Source organism: Loxodonta africana, chromosome 19, assembly GCF_030014295.1.
Source record: "Loxodonta africana isolate mLoxAfr1 chromosome 19, mLoxAfr1.hap2, whole genome shotgun sequence".
Classification (NCBI taxonomy): domain Eukaryota; kingdom Metazoa; phylum Chordata; class Mammalia; order Proboscidea; family Elephantidae; genus Loxodonta; species Loxodonta africana.
In genome coordinates this window covers 21,646,693-21,653,904 of record NC_087360.1, presented here as the reverse complement: position 1 = coordinate 21,653,904, position 7,212 = coordinate 21,646,693, and the positions used below count along the sequence as shown (strand labels likewise).

The following is a 7,212-nucleotide window of genomic DNA, read 5'->3' as shown; positions in this document are numbered from 1 at the left end:
TGGTTTTTGGTTTTGGATATATCTTCAAAAATTCTGTCTGTACTTTTTTTTCTCCTTCTCTTCTGGAATTCTTATTATGTGTAAATAATTCCTCTTGATGGTGTCCCACATAATTCTTAGGCTTTCTTCATTCTTTTTTTTTCTGGTTGCTCCTCAAACAAATTATTATCAAGGGATTTATCCTCTATTTCTCTGATTCTTTCTTCCATTGATTCAATTCTACTGTGTCCTTCCATTGAGTTATCTATTTCCAGTATGTTATTGTTAATCTTCTGGATTCTAGTTGTTCTTTTTGTATGGTTTCTAATTGTCTATTTAGTTTGTCATTTTGTTCTTGTATTGTTTTCCTGAATTCTTCTAGGGTTTTTTTCTGTGTTTTCTTTGACCACTTTGAGGAGCCTAAACGTAAATCTTTTGAAATCCTTATCAGGTGATTTTACCATCATTTCCTCTTCTGGAAGGTTTTCTGCCCTTGTATTTTGCTCAATTTTTAGAGCTATCTTATCGTGTTTCTTCACATGATTTTTTATTGCCTACTGTCTCTGAGGCATTAAGGTGTTAATTAATTAATTAGCGTATTTCTCTATTGAGTCTATATTTGTTTGTTTTGTCCTAATTTTTTTGTTTTGTTTTGTTTTGATATGTATAGGAGCTTTGTTTCGTCTCTTTCTCTTTAGAATGTCTTTCTTCCTCTGTATCATTTTAATTATTATTATTTGGTGGTACTGGTCTCTGTGCAACTTTGGTGGTATTGGTTGACTGCATGTGATTTCTTCTCACTAGTGGGTATAGTGGGTCACGTCCACATGTGAGACCTCTGTGGTTAGGCTTACATATTCTCCGACAGGATTGAGTGGCGGTGGGAGAGTAGGTTCTTTTCCTGATATTGGGTGACAAGTGTTGGGTGGTCAGGGTCTCTCTGCAGCACTCGTAGGACCATGGGGGTCCTTCCAGGTTGGTGCTAGCAGTTAGTTCACCCTCTAGAGATCAGGGTAAGATGTCTTCATAGATACTGTGAGGGAGTGCTAGCCAAATGGGCAGAACAGGCCCTCTGTGCATGCATGAATTGGCATCTTAGTAGGTGGTGGGGCATCAAGGGGTTTCAGTGCATGTGCATTCAGCCGTAGAAACTGTCTGGGTGTGGGATGTGCGATGTTGCAGCAAGGCAGACCTTGGATGGGGGCACAAGTATCTTCTGCTGGTCGTTTGGCAGAGGTGCAGATGGCACGTGTTGGGACGTGACAGGCACTGTTGATGAGGTGCTGTACCTGTCTGGGCAGTCACAGGCCGTGGGTGCAGGGAGCATTCTCTCTGGTCGCCAGGTTATGGGTACTGCGGGTGCATGCCGCCACTCAACAGACAGGCCAAGCAGTAGGGAGAGGGGGTGGGGGGAGCAGATGCATGCCACCAGCTGCTGGTCTGGCAGCATGAGAGTATGCACTGCCAATTGCCAGATGGGGGGGAGCAGCAGGGGGCACTACCAGTTTCTAGGAAGTTGGGGTGTGTGTGCATTGCTTGCAGTGGTTGGCAGGAGGGATGGCTTGTGCTGCCGGTCACTGGGCAGGTGGGGCAGGGTAGGGGGTGCACTTCTGGTTACTGAGAAGAGGAAGGGGGGAGCATACTCCTCAGATCACCAGCGTGGGTGCTGGGGTGCTCCCTGTAGGCTACAACTGATGCTCAAGACCTGGCCTTGACCAAATGCGAGGGGGCTGCTTGGAGTCTGGTCAGGTGGGGAATCTCCAGCTGCCACTCTGTGGATCCATTACTCTATAGGTGCCACCCACTCAAGTGATCAGGGTCTGCTGCTGGTGAGTAGTTCTATCCTTAGTTTCTGGCTCCCTCCCTGCTCTGTGGTCATCTAGATTCCTGGAGCTTTCTCCCACCTTCCTGCACATTCCCTTCTTGGATTCTGTTAATGTTCTGCTCACCTTGCTTCACTCCAGGTTTGCCTACACAGTATCTCTGTCTCCTATTGGGAATTCTGTGAAGTTGCCTTCCTATGCTCCTCACTCAGGAGTGTGGCTCACTTTGTCTCAAGATGGCCGTAATGCCCCAGGCTAGCTGGCAGGGTGCTTACGTTTTCATTCAGTCTCTCCTTCCATTTGGTGTTTGATCTACTTCTTCATCCTTCTGTTTGCTCTTTTAGGACTCCAAGATTATCATCTGTATCTGTTTTACTCAGTTTCTCAGGTTTTTGCTGTAGGGGATGGCATGGTGTATCTGACTAAGCTGTCATCTTGGGCCGTCTACCCGGTGCTGGTAATTCTCAATCTTTATAATCTTTGTTCTTCAAATTGTATCATTTCTAGTGACTTGTCTTCAAATTCATGAACTCAGCCCTCTGTTTTTCTCATTCTGCATTTCTGCATCTACCTAGTGAATATTTTTAATATTGTATGTGAAGTTCCAAAATTTCCATTTGCTTCATTTTCATAGTTTCTATTTGTCTGCTGAAGTGTTGTATCTTCCCATGAATTTCAAGGTTGTTTACCTTTACTACACTGAGCCCGGTTATAATAGCTTCTTTGAGTGATAATTCCTTCATATGAATCATTTCAGGGCTAAATCTGTTGATGGTCCTTTCCCTTGATAATTAGTCAGATTTTCCTAGTTCTTTGTGTGATTTCAGATGATATCCTGTACATTTTGCTTATTATGCTGTGAGAGACTATTAGAATCCTTTGGAGAACGTTGATTTTTCTCTTTTTGTTTCGTTAATTTAGTAAGCAATCAACACAGTTAAGGTCAAACCGCATGTTTTTTTCCTCGCCTCTGCCAGCAGTTGTTTCAGTCTCAGTGCGGTTTTCAGGGCATTGCTACGCTGTTTGCATCCACATGGTGCACACACACTCAGTGGTTAATCAGGGAGTTGAGTGGTGCTCTGTATTGTATTTAAGCACTCAAAGCCTTTGTTCTTTTTTGGGGTCTATTCGGTGCATGTGTAGTTCAGGGTGAGCTAGGATTATATTAGGTCTGTCAAAAATAATCAAAGTGCTGTGTTTGATTCAGCAGCACATATATTAAAATTGGAATGATACAGAGAAGAGTAGCATGTCCCATGTGCAAGAATGACACACAATTTCGTGAAGCATTCCATACTGTTTATGTGTATTAATTGTTTAATGAGAAATTAATTTGTTCTGTAAACCTTCATCTAAAGTACAATAAAAAGAAATAATCAAAGCAGGAAGAAATTAAAGCATACGTGATTTATTTTAGCAGTTAATTTGTATGCATATGGGGAGACTATTCAGTTCAGAAGAAAAAATAGGAGGATTCCGCATAGGCTAGTTTAAGGAGGAAATAGAGTAGAAAACTAACCACTGGCTAATCTTAATGTGATTGATTGAATTATTCCCCACCCCTTCTGAGAGCACTGACATCAGGTTAGTAGGTGGTCTCTGTGGCTGGACTGGATCTCCATTTATTTGCATAAATCTTCAGATGTAGGCTGGAGGTTTTAAAATAACAGAGGCACCTCAACTACTCAGAAAATTCTAAAGTTTTAGAGTTATCTCTCAGGAAGCAAGGGAAATTACCTAAAGTTAAATTCTCTGCATAAACTCTGAGCTACTTTATGGTTAACAAATATCTTCTTATGAAAGGTGTTTGCATGATTTTAAGGTCACTGTGTTTCCACCATGTCCCCTTTGTTCCTGTTTATTTGTTCTCAGGTATATTCCACATTGGTTTTTCTGCTCCTCAGTATCTCTTCTTTAACCGGTTGTTATGGATTGAATTGTGTCCCCCCCAAAAATTGTGTCAATGTGGCTAGTCCATGATTCCCTGTATTGTGTGATCACTGTTTTGTCATCTGATATGACTTTCCTATGTGTTGTAAATCCTGCCTCTATGATGTTAATGAGATGAGATTAGTGGCAGTTGTGTTAATGAGGCAGGACTTAATCTACAAGATTAGGTTGTGCCTTAAATCAATCCCTTTTGAGATATAAAATAGAGAAGCGAGCAGAGAGACATGGGGACTTCATACCACCAAGAAAGCAGAGAGACATGGGGACTTTATACCACCAAGAAAGAAGCACCAGGAGCAGAGCACGCCCTTTGGACCCGAGGTTCCTGCGCTGAGAAGCTCCTAAATCAGGGGAAGATTGATGACAAGGACCTTCCCCCAGAACTGGCAAAGAGAAAGCCTTCCCCTAGAGCTCGCACTCTAAATTTGGACTTCTAGCCTCCTAAACTGTGAGATAAATTTCTCTTGGTTAAAGCCACCCACTTTTGGTATTTCTGTTATAGTAGCCCTAGATAACTAAGACACAGGCCATACAAAGATTTAAGTGATCCCCTTCTAGCCTTTCTTCAGGATTTGTGACCCCAATACTCTACAACATGTTTTCTCCTTTTCAAAATGGGTGAATGAGAGCTTGACATAACTAATGACATGATTAAACTACAAGTTTTTTTCTGCCTGCCTTCTCCTTTCCACAGACTTTTGTTAAGGACTTTGTTTTGTTCTGTCTGGCTACCTGTGACTTACGACCCACCATGTAAAGATTAGAACCCAGAAGTCCAGTGTGTAAATATTTGGCCTGATAAGGAGATGTCCAGCATGTATCACTTTAGCATGATAAGGAGTCTCTTGTAGTTATCTTGTAATATGTAAGTCATCTGGTCATCTGTGGGCTACATGCCAAGAAGACACTTCTAACCCTTGTAACAGTCATACGTAACCTCTGATGTAAAATTGCCTTTCGGGACTCCATAAAGACAACCTGCGTTGCTGTGGGACCTGCTGTTGGTGCCACCTCCTAAATAAACTTTTTCTCTTTCTGACTTGGAGTGCATTTCATTAGCTTGACTGCCCCAGGGCATGTACCCTAATCAGGCAACAGATTCAACCCCCATTCTTAGGGACCTTTACATGTTTCTCTCAGGGTTTTGCCCCACTCTGCAGTTGTGCAGCTCCAAGAGACTAGGTTAACCTTCCAGCAATGCAGGAAGTGAAAAGAAATAAAAAATATGGGAGTTTCTCCTACATTCTTCAGACAACAGGCATCTCTCTACCTATTCTTTTGCCCACAGAGACAGGTCATTTCTCAGGTGCCTGTACCACCACTGTGGCTGCAGTACAGCTTCATAATGGGCTGTCAATGGGGTAAGTCTGAGAAACAACAATAAAACTGGAGTTATCCCCCTCACTCTTTGACATTCAGGGGCCCCATGTCCCCATAGTCTGGCTAAAAATAAAGATTTTATCTCAGAATTTTTACTTTTGGTGCCTTCTGCATAGCTCCACGACAACACCTGCCCTTGGGTAAACTGGGAGCAAAGGAGATCAAAAACCACCATAATCATTCCGTTAGAGTTATTATACAAAAACCAACTTGAGTCCCTATCTGCCTGTTATTGTATACTTTTCAGAGTCTTAAGTGCAAGCTCTGTCCCAAGAGAGATAAGATGTATACGGACTACCACATCTTGGTCCAATCAGAAGTCTACGGTCACTTTAAAAATTAATGTATTTGCGAATACACATTAAAAATGTTTTATAATTTTTTATAGATTTTTTACACGATCACAGTACACTAAAATGTTATTGGTGCTTTTTATGAATAATAAGCTTACTTGATTTGTAATTTTCTGTATTTTTCTACAATGAATAAGGAAGACCAAATAAGAATTGATGCATTTGAATTTTAGTGTTGGCAAAGAATATTGAGTATACCATGGACTGCAAAAAGAATGAACAAATCTGTCTTGGAAGAAGTACAACCAGAATGCTCCTTAGAAGCAAGGATAGTGAGAGCTGGTCTCATGTACTTTGGTCATGTTATCAACAGGGACTGGTCCTTGGAGAAGGACATCATGCTTGGTAAAGTAGAGGGTCTATGAAAACGAGGAAGACCCTCAATGAGATCGATTCATACAGTGGCTGCAACAATGGGCTCAAACATAGCAATCAGTGTGAGGATGGCCCAGGACTGGGCAGTGTTTCATTCTGTTGTGCATAGGGTCACTATGAGTCAGAACTAACTTGGTAGCGCCCAACAACACATTTTTATATAATTTTGTGACTAAAGGTATTACTTGAATAATAATTACAAAGTCATGGAGCTTCATGTCAATAAGCTGTACTAAGGAAAAAGGATGAATTGACAAATACTAAGTCATATATAATTTTGCAACAATAACAACAACCATAAAAGGGGGCTACAGATGCTGATACAAATTAGACATAACCAGTCATCATATGGGATTAATTTTCTTGGTTTGAAGGCTTAGGGTCATGGTCTTATGGGACTGTCCAGTCAATTAACATAATACAGTTCTTAAAGTTTATGTTCTACCTCCCAGTATGGTGAGTGGTATGTGAGGTCTTGAAAGCTTATGAGAGGCCATCTAAGATACAATTCTAGGTCTCTTTCTGTCTAGAAGGAGCCCTGGTGGTACAGTGGTTAAGCACTTGGCTGCTAACCAAAAGATTGATAGTTTGAACTCACCAGTTGCTCCCTGAGAGAAAGATGTGGCATTCTATTTCTGTAAAGATTTACAGCCTTGGAAATCATATGGGGCAGTTCTACTCTGTCCTGTAGTGTCACTATGAGTAGAAATCAACCCAATGGCAATGGGTTTGGTTTTTTGGTTTATACATCTAGAACAAAACAGAGAGAAGAAAACCTAAAAATCAGAGAAGGAACTAAACTACAGGACTAATTGTCTCCATGAACTACGGCCTTCTCTACCTTGAGACCAGAAGAACTAGATGGCACCCAGAAAGGGGCAGCATGGGAAAGAGGGTGTATAGGGCATATATGGCTAACATCCTGGTCATTATGGTGTTGTTTTTACCTAGCTTGAATAGTTAACTTTTGCATACCCCAGTGATTTTGTGATTTTGCTGTTTCCTTCTCCTCCCCCCCGCCACCCCACACTTGTCTTTTCCATGATCCTATAAAGTTTGAAATTAACCTCTGTTCCACTTCCGGAGGTAGAACAACAAGTGATAAATCTAGAAGAGAGAAAGACTAAACAAAAGGGCAATCTTGTGACTGGAACCAGGATGGCATCGGAAGATCTTTGAGAATACTTGCAGGTCAATACGTCTGGAATGCAGTCATCATGCCCACCTCAAGGGGCAACTAACAAATTCCTTGAGTTCTTTAGACCCAAAACCCATCCCTATAAAACCCTCTGGTCGGGCTCCAGCAGACAAACAGATTTTGGAGGACCATTCCCCTTTGTCTCTTGTATACA

At 41.6% G+C, this 7,212-nt stretch overlaps 1 non-coding gene across 1 annotated transcript; it reads left to right on the top strand.

The window, feature by feature from the left end:
• The first annotated feature begins 2,996 nt into the window (after nucleotides 1-2,996).
• On the top strand, nucleotides 2,997-3,103 carry LOC111753156 (U6 spliceosomal RNA). Its single transcript, XR_002788019.1, has one exon. It is a non-coding gene; the product is annotated as a U6 spliceosomal RNA (small nuclear RNA).
• The last annotated feature ends 4,109 nt before the right edge of the window (nucleotides 3,104-7,212 follow it).